At 44.2% G+C, this 14,408-nt stretch overlaps 1 non-coding gene and 1 pseudogene across 1 annotated transcript; one reads left to right on the top strand and one right to left on the bottom strand.

Annotated features, from left to right (window-relative positions):
- Window positions 1-1,133: 1,133 nt before the first annotated feature.
- Window positions 1,134-1,570, bottom strand: LOC101324005 (large ribosomal subunit protein uL24 pseudogene; annotated as a pseudogene).
- Window positions 1,571-13,559: 11,989 nt separating this feature from the next.
- On the top strand, window positions 13,560-13,714 carry LOC117313458 (small nucleolar RNA SNORA76). Its single transcript, XR_004527966.1, has one exon. It is a non-coding gene; the product is annotated as a small nucleolar RNA SNORA76 (small nucleolar RNA).
- The last annotated feature ends 694 nt before the right edge of the window (window positions 13,715-14,408 follow it).

Raw genomic sequence — 14,408 nt, 5'->3', positions numbered from 1 at the left:
CCAGTTTGCTGAGATGGAAAAGAAAACTGGTCTCATTTCCAGTCTCTCCAGCAGGCAATAGATTCTCAAAGTGAGAACTAGCCTAAAGGTAAAGATTAAATCAAGCATATGATTGTAGAAACTTCGTTCAGACCCCAGGAAGATTTAAGATGGTGCTTAGTAGACCTTCTTGGTTAAACAAAAGGGTTTCTGAGAAAATTAAGGCTGCCGTCCCATAGCAGAAATAGAGTCTTCTTGAAACTAATTATGCATGTGACTTTTGGTGTGCAAAGTGAACCCAATAATACTCACAGAAAACCCATAAAGTTTTAAAGAGTATTGTTGGCAAAGACTCTATCAGTTTGGACTCAAAGGGAATGACACAGTTAAAAATGAAAAGAGGCCTTGGGCCCCCCAACTATCTATGGACAGTAAGCTGGCCAATATTCACACAGGCCTTTTCTTATGGAAAAGGAAATCCTCTCAGAGGGCAGAACCAAGAGCCCAGAGAATATAACTAGAAGCCAAGGGGAACTGAGCTCTATTCAAGTCACATTCCCTGCCTCTGGAGTAGGGGTCCTGATAATAGTGCCTGGTTGGATTCCAGAATGGCTTTGGATTCCATGATCGCTACGTGCCTCCTGTTTCTCCCCCTTTTAAGGGGAGCATCTGTTGAGGTTATCCTGTACGTGATTTACCGTTGTATGCTGGGCACGTGGGGAGCAGATTTCTTGTCTTGTTAGCTCACAGCCTTCTGGATCGAAAGGAGCCACACCCGAGGCGTTGTACCCCAGGAGATTCAGCCACATCCAGACCTGCTGCATGTTATGAGATCAAGGCCTTTGAGCCTGCTGTCGTGATTGGATACTACTTCGGGTGTTTTGGTAGGGGGTGTGTATTTCACACGTGGGAAGGCTGTGCATCATTAGGGGTAGAGGGCAGACTGTGGTAGATTGCTACCTTCATGGCTCCCCAGGGAGTCACACCTCTTCCATATTGATTCTGGACTCGGCTCTATGACATACGTTGGCCAATGGGATTTGAGCAAATGCGATCAGGCAGAAACTTCATAAATGCTTGTGTATTAGGGCTTGCTGCTTCTTGTTTTGTTTTCATTTTAACAGTTTTTAATGAAAGTTGTATGCAAGATTACTTTATTCCTGCATCTTCTCAATTGTTTCTTTCTTACATTTGCCCTTTTCCTTTCCTACTTGGTGAGATTTGGCTTTACATTCGAGGATCTTTCTGCGGTCTTTATCCAGCTTTAGTCTGGTGATAACCACCTTGCTGGAGTGAATGCCCACATGGACAGTCGTACCATTAGCCTTCTCCCACTGCACTCGTTCATTGCAGATGACATATTTCTTCCTGTAAACCTGGACTACTTTGCCAATTTGCTGCCCTTTGTAGTGCCCTCGTACAACCTGAACTTCATCGTCCTTTCGGATGGGCATGGATCGAACATTGTACTTCTGTCTCAGCTCTTTAGAAAGAGGGGAAGACATAATCTTCCTGCGCATGTGGGAAGGTGCACTGAAATTCCTTTTCCGGTTTTCCATCAGTCAGAAGCCACGAAGGGACTGAACTTCATTTTGGCCGCCGGCACTTCAGCGATGGCTGTAAAAGGGAAGAGGGCTTGCTTCTTAGAACCCAGCTGCCATGTGAGGAAGCCCAAGCTAGCCGCGTGGAGACAGCTCAACTGAGATGCTCCAGTTAACAGCCCCACCGAATTGCCAGGTATTGAGTGAGATGTTCTAGGATCGTCCAGCCCCCAGTCCACCTGTCAACTGACCACAAATGCATGGGTGAGCCCTGTAAGTCCGTATGGAGTACAGATGAGCCGTCCCAGCTGACCCCTGACCAAACTGCTGACTCACAGAATGGTTGCTGCCTTTAGTTACTAGTCCAAGTGGTTTGTTACACAGCAGTAGATAACAAATAAACCAGGTGAAGAGAAGGAAGGGCATTTAAGGTGAAGGAGAGGGCATGAACAAAGGCATAGAGACAAAGCAAAGCAAAGCGGATGTGGGGAAATACAGGTGGTTTGGGGTTGCCTGTGGCAATGAATGTTGAGAGGGATCGCTGGCGAAACGGGAAAGACCCAGTTGAGGAACATGGGTAATGTGAGGTCATCAGAGTTTTATCAGAAGGGTGCGGAATGGCCAGAGAGATGCCTTCTTTCAAAAGATTACTCTGGGGCGGTGTAGGGGATTAACAGAGGGCCACATGGAGCGTCTCCTGCTCAGCTGGTCCTTTCGTCTTGTAGTGGGTTCAGAGCAGAGGTAGAGAGGCAGAAGGCAGCTTCTGGGGGAACAGGGTGGTGTGATAGACACTTCCTTGAGATCAGGGTCTGTGTCTGCCTTATTTACTGTTGTATCTCTAGGGCCTCTGGGTCCTAGCACAAAGCAGATTCTTAATAAATATTTTTGAATGAACATATAAAGAAATAAGAACAATCAAGTATCGTCGGTGCTGTTTGTCAGGCAAAAAAGGGAGGAAATTCCAAGGAGAGTTTGGGAGAAAGTAGTGGTTATTTTTCTGGAAAAAAGAAGAAAGGCGTTTCCAACAGAGGGAGTCTCAGAAACAAAGGCATGGAAGTGTGAACTGTGTCTGGGGAACAACACATTCTGAAGTTCTGTGTGGTTCACACATGGAGTGGGCAGGGGGAGTGGAGGGATGGTGCCTGAGATGTGGCTGGGGAGGGAGAAGAAGCCAGATCACAGAAGACTGGATTTATAAGGCCAAAGGTTTTAGACTTCATCCAGTAAGCAGTGGGGAGCCATGGCAGGCTCTGAAACAGGAAGTGTGATGAGACTTGCTTTCTGGAGAGATGAGTGGAAACTGATGCGATGGTGTGGGATTGGAAGGATGCACAGGACTGGATGCAGCACAACTGGGACCATAGGAGTTCAGTTGAAGGGGATGAGGGCCTGAAATGGGGCAGGAGCAGTGGAGATGGAAGAGGTGGGACAGATGAGAGAGACCCACATGGGAGAATTCACAGCACACGGGCACTTCATAGGTGTGTTTGGTGAGGTCTGGCAAGAATTTCCAGGTTTTTGGTGTGGTTGCTCTGAAAGAAGAGAAGAGATGAGGCAGCTTTGGGGCAAAAGATCATGAGTTCAATGTCAGCCATGTTGAGTTTGAGGCCCTGTGGGACGCGCAGTGCAGAGGTCCAGGCTGGGGCTGAGGAGCAAGGTCTGAGTGGAAGGCAAATGTCTAGTAGGTGTTGGCAAATAGGTGGTAATGAGCGCCCAGGGGGCACTGCGGTCCTAGAAGAAAACAAAACCCAGGACAGGACCTGAAGGAGCACTGGTGTTTAAGCCACAAAGGAGTGTGAGAAAGTGCCAGAGGGATAGGAGAGCCAGGAGAGAGCCACACCCCAGGCATGGGCAAGTGGTCAGTGGTGTCAAGTAAAGACTAAAACGCATTCATTAGATTTAGCAACAAGGTGGTCACCGGGTGAGGACAGTTTCAGAAGCTGGTGGGAGCTGAGGTCTGAGGTCATTGTTTAAAAATATAGGTTTTATTATCATTTAGATATGGCCGGGCCAGCAGATGAGGAGATGACTACCACTGAAAAGGTAGTTGGTTATATTCATATATCTCAAGAGGGATGCGCGCCACTCTACGGGGGGTGGGGGGGGGGCTGCACTGGGAGGCACTAGTGTGGGAGGCGAAGGCAAAGGGGAAATTGTGGGCAAGAGCCATTTTTGTGGTTTCTGTGGGAAGGGACAGATGAGGCAGATTAAACAGGTTTAGGACTGGCTAGTTTGAATAATCTCAGTGGTCTCTGGGGCACAAGGGTGTCTGCAGTTGGCTGGTACCTGGCCATGGGATGATTAGGGCAGGTGGCTAGTGATCTGGAATGTGAGAGCCTGATAAAGGAGATGGTTGAGGGTGTGGGCACCCTCAAATCCGATTGGTTACTTGAATTAGATTGGTTAATTAGTTTGGTTGATTGAATTGGTTGGTTTGCATTTGAAAGGTGCACTGGTGGGTGAGTGGTTTACTACTTCCAGGAATTGGCTGCCCCTGGGAGGGGCGGTCACCCCAGATGTCAAAGCATCAGAATACAGAAAATAAACTACCTGGTTAATATAGTCATGGGTTGGGCAGTGAGTCGAAAAAGACTGAAGACGTGAACCTTGTATGTGAGGGGCTGCTGGTGGTTTCCTCTTCTCTCAAAGGTGGCTAGAGGTGGTGAGGGGGGTTGCTGGTTTCCAAAGCAAAGGACTGGAGTCTCCCATGAAGGTCAGGACCTGCCCGCTGGTGAGATCTTGCTCGTGCCCATCTCCTGGGCAGCAGCGCCTGGCAAAGATGCTCGAGAGCATGGGCTGTGGGGCTGCTGGGCTTTTTCAGGCTCAACCTCAGGGTTTTGGCTCGGCTGAGCTCGGCTCTTCTCAGTCTGCACAAAGTCAGAGGAGGGCCAGAAAGGGCTGTCTGAGAGGTGAGAATAGCCCCCCTGAGTCCTGACTCAGTCTCTCCAGTAAAGGGAAAACAGATTAGCAGTTTTTTGGCGGGTACCGCTGTGCCTAGGGATAAACAAGACTCATCCTTGTGGAATGTGAGCAGAGTTAGCATTTTTTTTTATTGGCTTTTGGGGAAAACAAAAAAATACGGGCAGAGGTCCCACAGCTGTCTGAAGCCACCTCCACCTTAACTTTCCAGAGCCAGGACACATCTTGGGCAAAGCTGCCTTGTAAGCAAGCTGTTACCTCCTGACTCGCAAGCTCATGATATGTTAACTCCTTCTGAAGAGGCTGACAATTACCCAACACCCCTTTCCAGCTGGCTTCAGCCAATAGAATTGCGGCATGCAAATGCAGCATCCTGCAGCTACTCTGGGTCAGAGGAATTTTCTCTAAGAGGGGAAATTCAACTCTTAGACGGGGAAAATGAAAAAAAAATAGAAATCTTTTCTTTATGTTGGAGGCATTTCTGCTGCTCGTTGGCAGGAAGGAAGGGAGGAGAATGTCGATGGGTATTCTTTTTTCCGAATGCACTGAGTAGGAAAGCATGTGTTTCAGCTTCTCTGGTGAGAGCATGAGGTACAGTCCAGGAGTCCGTGTGATGCTGTGTGGGGGGTGGGGTAGGCAGTGGTGGTGGCTGGAGCTCTCTGTTCACTTAGACACTCCCCCCAGCCCCTCTCTTCAGCTTTCCCAGGAAGATCTCTGTCCATCCAGTCTTCCAGGAGCTATTGGAGGAATGGGTAGACCTGGTGGGGGCGGGGGGGAGTGACTCCGAGTACAAAATCTTTCTTAGCCCAAACCCTGGGAGTCATCCTCTCTTGCTTTCACCCCTGTAACCAGCCTTTCCTCGGAGTTTGAATTCTACCTGTAAAATGCTTCTTGAAGCCCGCTCTTCTTTCCACCCTCATTGACACAGCCCTAGCCCTAGTCCTCATCTTCTCTCACTCGGAGTATTGCAGTAGCCTGCTAATTGGTCTCCTGATGCCGGTTTGTTGCACATTGCTCCACAGTGCTACCAGAGTGATTTTTTCCCCCGAAACCATGTTTAAAAAATTTTTTACATACTTAAAATGTTTGCAATGCATGTATGTGGTTCTAAATTCAATGATACCAAAGAACGTGGAGTAAAAAGTAAATCTTGATCAACTCCTGTCCTCTAGCCATTGCTACAGTTGTTAGCAATCGTGTATCCTTCCTGAAATAATCCATGAATATAACATTGCAAATCTGTGTTTTAGAGGAGAGGTATGGAGCACACACAGATGTAGTGTTTTATACATTTTGTTGTGCATCTTATTTTTTCACTGAACAATGTCTCTTGAGCATCATTTTCTTGATATATCAGGACATATGGATTTGACTAATTCCCTTATCAGTGGTATAATATTCCATTTTGATCATATTACAGGCTCTTTAACGAGTCCCCTATCAGTGGCTATTTAGGTGATTTACAAACTGTACTATTACAAACAATGCTTCAGTGAATGATTTATACAAATATAATTTTACATGTGTTTGATCTATCAAATTTCTTAGGATTTGAGTGCCTTTAAATATTATTACTAAATGTCCAATTCAAATTATATTACTAAATATTTTCCCTCTTGCAAAAATGAAGAACATGTTTATAACTTCAGTCCAAACTCTTCCCTGAGCTCTGGCCCATTGATCAACTATTACTTAGTAGAGCCACGTGGAGATCTGATATGTCCTAAATTGACCTCCAGTCTTTTCCACTGCATAAATGGGACCCCCGTCAGCACAGTTGCTTAAGCCAAAAACTCTGAAGTCATCTATGATTACTTCATTTCCCATGCTGCCCACTCACATCTCCCGTCTACCTTCCATAAACCTTTTAACTCCACAGCCTCCTACAGCTGCAGTCTTCCACCAAAATAATTTCACTGCTACCACTCAAAGCTTACATCATCTTTCCTCTGGACTAATGCAGTCATAATAAGAGTAAATGGCTTATAAAGCACTTTCTATGTGCCGGGCACTGTCTAAGTGTATTACAAACACTAGTACTTTTTAATCTCAAAATAACCCTCAAGGTAGGTGTACCATTTTTAACCCTGTTTTACAAATGAGGAACTGAGGCACAGAGAAGTTCATCAACAGGTATGAGGCTGAGCTCTTGAATACTATTTTCAACTGTTCCTTAAATTTCCTAAATAATCCTCCTGGTGCCCCTTACAGGCCATTTTCCAAATCAATGCTCTTTTTAGACATGGAGCAGATCATGTCCTGCTCCTCCTTAAAACTCTTCAGTGGGGACTTCCCTGGTGGCGCAGTGGATAGGACTCTGTGCTCCCAGAGGGAGCAGGGGGCCTGGGTTCAACCCCTGGTCAGGGAACTAGATGCCACATGCATGCTGCAACTAAGCGTTCACATGCCACAACTAAGGAGCCCGCGTGCCAAAACTAAGGAGCTCATCTGCCGTAACTAAGACCTGGTGCAACCAAATAAATAAATAAATATTAAAGGGAAAAGATAGGGATATATATATATATGTATAGCTGATTCACTTTGTTATAAAGCAGAAACTAACACGCCATTGTAAAGCGATTGTACTCCAATAAAGATGTTTAAAAAATTAAATATTAGAAAAAAACCCACATTTGCTAAAAATAAATAAATAAAACTCTTCAATGACAATATTTTCTCTTTTCTTTTAGAACAAAACTCAAATTCCTATACGGGACTGCATGTGTAAGCTCTGCATTTCTCTTTGCCTTACCTAGCATCATCTTCCTGACCAACATCACGCTTGACAGTCTGTCTTTTCGTCCTTGTATATTTCAGTCCTGTCCCACCTCATCTTCCACTGTTACTAAACTTCTTCCTCTTCCTTTTATTTTTTTTGCTGTACGCGGGCTTCTCACTGTTGCGGCCCCGCCCGCTGCAGAGCACAGGTTCCGGATGCGCAGGCTCAGCGGCCATGGTTCATGGGCCCAGCCGCTCCGCTGCATGTGAGATCTTCCCGGACCGGGGCACGAACCCGTGTCCCCTGCATCGGCAGGCGGACTCTCTACCACTGCGCCACCAGGGAAGCCTTTCCTCTTCCTTTTAAAAAATACCGTAATGAGATTTTCTAGGTTTCTTTATTTGGGTCATGTATGGTCTTAAAAAAAATATATCTAGTTTTTTTTCATTACACTTTTTTACATTACACTTTTTAACCTAGTTTTACATTACACTTTTTAACCTATTCGTGTTATCATGTACATAGATACTGATGTTTCGGAAGCATATTTATTGAATTGGAAAGACCTTGCCGATCAATGTTAAGTGAATTAAATGTTTGTGAAATGCTATACAGCTCTGTGCTGCTTAACGCAGTACAGTAACACATGTGGCTATTTCAATACATTTAAATTTAAACTATCTAAAATAAAATAAAATTAGAAATTCTGATCCTCAGTCACACTAGCTCCATGTCAAGTGCTCAGTAGCAACTGTGGCTAGTGGCTACCGTGTTGGACGGTGCAGATATAAAACATTGCCATCATTGCAGAAATGTCTGTTGGACTACATTGTTCTAGAATGTGATCCCATTTAAAAATAAAGTATATATATCATATATATGTTCATATAGATGTAGATCTATAAGTGGTATAGGTTGTCTTTTATAATATGTATTTAAAATATATTGTTTTCTCTTTATAGAATACACCATTATTAACTAGAGAGGATATTCTAAATTGTTGAATATTTAAAGATCACCACATTTTTTTGAGAAATCTCTACTTTGCTACATTTAAAATATATATACTGCTTCATAGACATCTACTTAAAAAATTCCTATTTCATTCAAGGGAGAGTAACACAGTTAAACTTTTTCTTCATGATGGGAGGATCTGATTTCATAAGCAAATCCCCCAGGAGAGTAAGAAAGAGAGAGAACTGGACAAGCCAGGCCACGCCCTCCAACTCATCTCCTTAAATGCACGCTCAAGATGCCTGCACTTACTTTAGCCCACTCAGAAAACAGAAGGCAAAGCAACACTTCCAGAAATGAATGTTGCTAAGGATGAAGGGAATGGGGCATGCCCATTTATTAAGGTCCCCCTGAGGTTTCCCCAGTACAAACTCTGGCAGCTACCTTTTATCCAGCTCCTTACTGGGTAGCGTGGGGCCACACGTCCCTGCCTCCTGAGCAATGTGGCCTCACTCTGGGGGCCTGGAACCTGTGGGGGTCAGGAGGCTTGGGGGAGTGTCAGGAAGAAGGGCGGGGGTCTTGTTTGTGCCACCTGAGGCTGAGGGATGCACTTCAGGAAGCCCCTTATTCTCACAGGAAGAGGCAGAATGGGGCGAGCTCCCCCCTACTATTCAGACTGCATTTCCTTCAGTTCCCAATGGTACTGGGTTGAAATTTAGGGAGGGGACTAGGGTGAGGTAAGACACTGTCTGGGGTGCAACATTTCAGAGGATGCCCAAAACCTCAGTGACAGAGATAAACAATATTTTATTGGCAATATTTCAAAAACCAAAACAAATGCAAAAAAAGCCATGATGAACAAAATACCAGCCTTTGAAACAAAGACTGGATCTGAGTCAACACTTACACGATTCACATTGCTTGCATCGCCTTTATCCTGGCCCCGTCACAAGAGAAGGACTGCTGTCAGCATCTTAAACGTAGCAAGAAGAATTTCCTTTTTAAAAAAGTACAAAACAGAGAATTCTCTGGTGTTCCAGTGTTCCAGAGTTCCAGGTTAGGGCTCTGTGCTTTCACTGCCGGGACCCAGGTTCAATCCCTGGTCAGGGAACTAAGATCCTGCAAGCCACAAGGTATGGCCAAACAAACAAACAAAAAACAATAAAAAAGTACAAAACAAACTTCCTTTTATTAGAGTATAAAATACATAGAAGACACAGCACACATCACCTGTACAGAGCTCGCTGAAAATTTTCACAAATTCACGCACAAGGGCAGCCAGAACCCAGCCCAAGAAAGCAAATCGACCAGCCCCCCAGAAGCCACCCTTGTGCCCCTTCCAGGCATGAGCTCAGGATGAGGTTAACCCCTAGCCTGACATTTTCTCCCCCCTCAAAAGAAATTTGAGTTGAAATTCACACAAAATACAATTAACCATTTTAAAGTGTATAATTCAGTGGCATTTTATATACTCACAATGCTGTGAGACCACCACCTCTATCAAGTTCTAAAACAGTTTCATCTCCCCAGAGGAAAGCCCTGTCTTCATTAGGCAGTCATTTCTGACTCCCCCTCCCCGCTGTCCCCGGCAACCACCAATTTGCTTTCTATCTTTAGGGATTTACCTATCCTGGATATTTTGTATAAAAGGACTCATATATGACCTTTTGTTTCTGGCTTCTTTCACTTAATGTAATGTTTTCAAGGTTTATCCCTGTTTAGCAGGTATCTCTTCTTCATTTCACTTTGTGGGTGAATAATATTCCATTGTATGGATAGACGACATTTCACTTATTCACTCATCCATTGATAGACATCTGAGTTGTCCCCACCTTTTGGCTGCTGTGAAGTGCTTCGAATAGTGTGAACATTTCTGTGCACACTATTTGTTTTAATAAGTATTTGTTTGAATACTTGTTTTCAATTCTTTTGGATATATACCGGGAAGTAGAATTGCTGGGTCATATGATGATTATATGTTTCACTTTTTGAGGGAACATCACACTGTTTTCCACAGAGGCTGCATTACTTTACATTCCTACCCATGATGCACAAGAGGTCCAGTTTCTCCACGTCTTCCCTACCACTTACCTTAAAAAAAAAATTACAGCCATCATAGTGGGTGTGAAGTGGTATGTTATCAGGGTTTTGATTTGCATTTCACTAATAACTAATGATGTTGAATATCTTTTATGTGTTTACTGATTGTTTGTATATTTTCTTTTGAGAACTGTCTATTCAAATCCTTTGCTCATTTTAAAATTGGGTTGTCTTTTCTGTTGTTGAATTCTAAGAGTTCTCTATATATTCTGGATGCTAGACATTTTAAAGATATATGATTTGCAAATGTTTTCTCCCATTCTTTAGGTTGTCGTTTTGCTTTCTGGATGATGTCATTTGATGCACAAAAGTTTTAAATTTTGATGAATTCCAATTTACCTAATTTTCCTTTGGTTGCGTGTGCTTTTGGTATCATACCTAAGAATCTATTGCCAAATCCAAAGTTCATGAAGATTTACCTTTTCTTCTAAAAGTTTTATAGTTTTAGCCCTTACATTTATGTTGTTGACTCATGTTGAGTTAATTTTTGAATATGGCATGACATGTGGGTTTAACTTCATTCTTCTGCATGTATATCTAGTTGTCCCACCGTATATTGAAGAGAATATTTTTTCCCTCTTGAATAGTCTGGGCACCCTTGTTAAAAACCAACTGGCCGGGCTTCCCTGGTGGCTCAGTGGTTGGGAGTCTGCCTGCCGATGCAGGGGACGCGGGTTCGTGCCCCAGTCTGGGAGGATCCCACGTGCCGCGGAGCGGCTGGGCCCGTGAGCCATGGCCGCTGAGCCTGCGCGTCCGGAGCCTGTGCTCTGCAACGGGAGAGGCCACAACAGTGAGAGGCCCACGTACCACTAAAAAAAAAAAAAAAAAAAAAAAAAAATCAAATAGACTATAATAGTATAGGATAGAATAGGATTGAAAGTATGAAAATACATGATATGTAAGGTAGGAATTGCTTTATGAAAATCTGTGGGGGGTGTGTGTGTGTGTGCGTGTGTATTTGTACTGGGTTGCTGTGTAAATTGAATATGTTACTATGAGTTGCAGTAAAAAACGGTTGAAAAATATTGAATTGCCACATTTAGCAGAACTCAGTTGCAACTTCGACCTCTTTTCTTATAAGGGAGTGAGTGGGGTGCGGGGTTACACCTAATCAAGGGAGAAGGAAAAGAGAGGGCTCTTTAGGCTGAAAATAACAAGCTCATTAAAATGATGGCTCAAGAACTTTATCTGGGTGGCGTTTTTGTAGGAAATGGGCATGAAATATTTTATTTCAAGGGCATGAAACAAAATAACTGCAGTTGAGAAACTGGCTGTCACCATGTCTCCACACCATTGCCAAAGCAAGAAACCCAAGAGCATTGTGAAGATTTTCCATCTTTCCTGTCTGTGGAGCTGGTTCATGAAACCCTGGTGCTGGTTATTATCGTTAATTTTAGCAGTAATAATGTTTGCAGTACTAACAATCCTGTAAATTTATTGAGTTATTTCAGCTTTCAAAGATCTTCCCCACCTGTCTTTTCATTTAATTGTACAATGAGCCTGGAACTAGTCAGCACAGGTAGGATTATACTCATTTTATTTTAGAGGAAACAGGCTCAGAGAGGGCAGTCCATGCTCACTCAACCCCCTTCTGTGTTTCCCAATTCCTCCCGGCTATGCTCTTTTGGCATTTGAGGGGACCCAATAAATAAATCCCCTTTCCATGCCTGAATTCACAGCCAATTGAGAGACAGAGACACAGGGTGGAGATAGAAATATCAGCTTAATTATGGGTAAATGCTGGAGTGGACCAGAATTATGACTACTGGGGGCTCAGAGAGTCCCCTGCTGCACCACAGCTTGACCCCAGATAGCACATAATCTTTGATACATCACTGTTCTCACAAAAGGAGAGGTCTCCAGAGGTCCACCACCAAAAACAAACAATCATGGTCTAGTCGTAGAGTGGCTAGAGCCCCATCTGTGGCAGCTAGCGCCTGGGATTTGATGGCGAAGAGCTGTAGAAGGAGCTTCTCACTCCCCTCAGGGTAGCTAAGGTGGCTGGATCAGGGGCTGGGGTGGAGCAGGGTGGTGGGAACCAGCTGGACCAGTAGGCATGGGGGTGGGGTGGGGGGAGAGCCCTGAGGTCGGATCATATATCCACACCACCATGTGTTCACTGACATTGGAAGGTGGGATGGAGATGCTGAGCCTGGATTCCTTTTCTGAGCCAGACTCTCCGTGGAGGCTGAGGTGGTTTTGTTTGGAGGTGCCTTCCAGCAAGCAGAGTACTTAGAGGCAAACCCTCTCTGGAAGAAAGCTTGCTCAAGTTAGGCTCAAAGGACCCTCACAGATTATTACTATGAGCTCTTGAATAAAGATGACCAAACCCATGAGAAGCCAAGTTACTGTGCCTGAGAGTCACAGAAACAATGGACAACAATGAACAGTACATTCCAAGGACTGCAGATGATGGAGTGTCAGATATTCAATATAGACTAGTTATATAGGAAATGTTTAAAGAATTAAACGTATAAAAATGCAGCGCTTCAAAGAAATATAATTACAAAGAACATATAAGAGGAAATTATCAGGAACAAACAGATCTGAAATAAAAAAAACCAAATGTGGTGGTTGTACAATATTGTGAATGTACTAAATGCTACTGACTTCAAATGATTAATTTCAAGTTATATGAATGTAACCTCACAAAAAAGGATCACCTCAAAATGAAAAATGTAATTGTTGAAATGAAAACTCAGTGGATAGGTTTAAAAAGCACAGTTTTGACAGACACAGTTGAAGAAAAAAGCAGTAAACGGAAAGATGTATTTGGAGAAATTATCCAGAATGCCACAAAGAGGAAAAGGAGATGAAGAATATGAGAAATTAAGAGAGAGAAGCTAGAATCAGATGGTCTGATAAATGTCTAATTAAAGGAGAGAAGAGAAAGAATGAAGGACAGGCAGTATCCAAAGAGATTCAAGTCACATCTATCATTAATAGTGCAATAAGGAAAAAATGAACAATCCTTCATTTTAGTGGAAGATTTCAATGCCTCTCTCTTGATTATTGATAAGTAGAAAAATATATATCAGCAATGGTATAATGAATGGAAACACAACACAGACTTTTTCTAATGGACCTATATCAAATTTGGCATCGAACAATTAGAAAACATTTTTCCCCCAAGTATACACGGAACATTCATAAAAATTAATGATAAAATTTCCCTACATATTTTAAAGTGTAAGCATTATAATAGACTCTCTGTTTACAAAACAATTCAATAGAAGTTTATAACAAAAGGACAATTTAAAACACTTTCTATATATTTGGGAAAAAAAACCAAAACCTGTCTCATGAATCAAGAAGAAAGCATCGCATATATTTAAACGTAATTAAACGCGCTGCCTTTGAGCCCTCGCCGCGCCTGCGCGTGGCGCCGTGGGGGGCGGGGGGGACGGGGAGGTCAGGCTGCAGCGCCAGAGCAGCACGCGCTTGCGCATAACTGGGGCCGTCTGCCCCGCGGCGGCGGCTCTTTTAGCAGCGAGCTAGACTGCGGCCCTGGGCTGCCGGGGCTGGGGGCTGGGGAAGACGTCGGGGGTCCTGCAGTCTCTGCTTATTCCTGTACCTGTCCTGTGAGTCCGAGTGTCCTGTCCTCTCCGTGGAAATCAGTGAGACGGGCAGGTTCATTCAACCGCGGCTTGGAGGGCGTCTGCAGGGAGGGGAGATGAGAATCCGGCTGTGGCCTTTAACAGACTGAGCGCTGTAGTGCACTTGACACGAACTGGCTCCCGGTCTTGAGCTGCATGGGCTGAACTCGTCTGGCTGAGGTGTATTCGCGGACTACTTAGAAAAACCGCCGTTTAGGGTCAACTGCTTATTTGGATATGCCCCAGATAGCTTGAACAGCTCACAAAGACAGGGTTCTGTGCACTGCGGGGCACAACACAGGCACCTAAATAAATGCACAGGCACTCCTTCGTAAGCCACGTTCTAGATGATAACGATCCCTCCTGGATTTAGGTGACATGTGCATCATTTCTGAGTACAAGGCGGCACGTGTTGAAGGGCAGGTATGCACAAGTGCCATGTCTAGCCGCTTTGGTGCTTAATAACTGGAGGGGGACCCCAAGTTAGCAGGGTTAGTAGGCAGTTGGTGTAAACTCTAGCTCAGGAGCAGGACTTTAAAAAATACGAATCGAGGATAATAGCGCCTACCTTATATCAGGGTGTGGTCTACTTTGGATCCT

The sequence above is a fragment of the Tursiops truncatus genome, chromosome 8 (assembly GCF_011762595.2).
Source record: "Tursiops truncatus isolate mTurTru1 chromosome 8, mTurTru1.mat.Y, whole genome shotgun sequence".
Taxonomy (NCBI): domain Eukaryota; kingdom Metazoa; phylum Chordata; class Mammalia; order Artiodactyla; family Delphinidae; genus Tursiops; species Tursiops truncatus.
The sequence above is the reverse complement of the archived record's forward strand: the minus strand, read 5'-3'. Positions and strand labels throughout refer to the sequence as shown.